Here is a 1,896-nt window from a genome sequence, read left to right as displayed (position 1 = left end):
TATGATGTCGATGTCGCCTACAGCGCCCGCTTGACGACCCAGAGTAAAACGCCTGCTGCACCCCCTCTTCACGGCAGGTGACGCAAATCGAGTCAAAAGTGGTGGACCGACGGTCACTCCAGCCGCACCTGTGAATGCGCCACCCCCACCGCCCGACTCGCAACTCGAGCGGATGTACGGCGGACTTTTCCCGCAATCGTACATTGCAGTCCACCCCTATATCTTCCACTTCATGAAGAGTTATCTCCCAAAAGCCAAAGTCCCGCTGTCCCAATACATGCTCTGGACGGCGGGCCGCGAGACGTGACGCCCGGTGGCAAAGAGTGCGCCGCTGAGGATATAGAGGGTCCGTCCCCCCGCACAGTGGTGACGGTGTGCGGGTAGTGTTTCCGACACCGCTTCCTGCGGTGGCAACGCTGGGGCAGAGTCGATACTCGCCCACTGGTGGAAGGTAAGCATTCTGCTTTACATCAGTACATAACTAATATTTCAGTCGTCTGACGTCCCTGCTTAGTAAATGATGCAGGACCACATACATAGATGATACATACTGTAAACTGGGGAGGACAGTGTGAACCGCACTCGACCCAGTCACCCTATCTCACAGTCCACTCTGTGTGTAACAAAGCGAAAGCACCAAAGCACTATCGTTCAACAACATCCATTTTATCCTCGCTGCCACAGGACACTATCCAAAGAACGACAAGAGGAACGTCACGTCCACTAATAAGACAGAATGTCTCACACCACCCGCAAACAACGCAGCTCAAATCAGCCAGCAACACCCACAGTGGTCCACCCAGTATCAACACAGGACGCAACGCCACGCCACAACACAAAAGGTACAAGTAATAAAATACCCTTTGGCCACACTCCTTATAAAGGCATCGAACCAACCCACCACCTGACACCAGCCAAACGTACATCCTGATTTGACACATCTCTGGCAACCTAACCCACGTTGGCCCTTAACCTAACCCACGTTGGCCCTTAACCTAACCCACGTTGGCCCTTAACCTAACCCACGTTGGCCCTTAACCTAACCCACGTTGGCCCTTAACCTAACCCACGTTGGCCCTTAACCTAACCCACGTTGGCCCTTAACCTAACCCACGTTGGCCCTTAACCTAACCCACGTTGGCCCTTAACCTAACCCACGTTGGCCCTTAACCTAACCCACGTTGGCCCTTAACCTAACCCACGTTGGCCCTTAACCTAACCCACGTTGGCCCTTAACCTAACCCACGTTGGCCCTTAACCTAACCCACGTTGGCCCTTAACCTAACCCACGTTGGCCCTTAACCTAACCCACGTTGGCCCTTAACCTAACCCACGTTGGCCCTTAACCTAACCCACGTTGGCCCTTAACCTAACCCACGTTGGCCCTTAACCTAACCCACGTTGGCCCCTTAACCTAACCCACGTTGGCCCCTTAACCTAAGTTACGCTGCACCTTAACCCAAGTTACGCTGCACCTTAACCCAAGTTACGCTGCACCTTAACCCAAGTTACGCTGCACCTTAACCCAAGTTACGCTGCACCTTAACCCAAGTTACGCTGCACCTTAACCCAAGTTACGCTGCACCTTAACCCAAGTTACGCTGCACCTTAACCCAAGTTACGCTGCACCTTAACCCAAGTTACGCTGCACCTTAACCCAAGTTACGCTGCACCTTAACCCAAGTTACGCTGCACCTTAACCCAAGTTACGCTGCACCTTAACCCAAGTTACGCTGCACCTTAACCCAAGTTACGCTGCACCTTAACCCAAGTTACGCTGCACCTTAACCCAAGTTACGCTGCACCTTAACCCAAGTTACGCTGCACCTTAACCCAAGTTACGCTGCACCTTAACCCAAGTTACGCTGCACCTTAACCCAAGTTACGCTGCACCTT

The sequence above is a fragment of the Schistocerca gregaria genome, unplaced genomic scaffold (genome assembly GCF_023897955.1).
Source record: "Schistocerca gregaria isolate iqSchGreg1 unplaced genomic scaffold, iqSchGreg1.2 ptg001292l, whole genome shotgun sequence".
Lineage (NCBI taxonomy): Eukaryota > Metazoa > Arthropoda > Insecta > Orthoptera > Acrididae > Schistocerca > Schistocerca gregaria.
Note: the sequence above shows the minus strand (reverse complement) of the source record.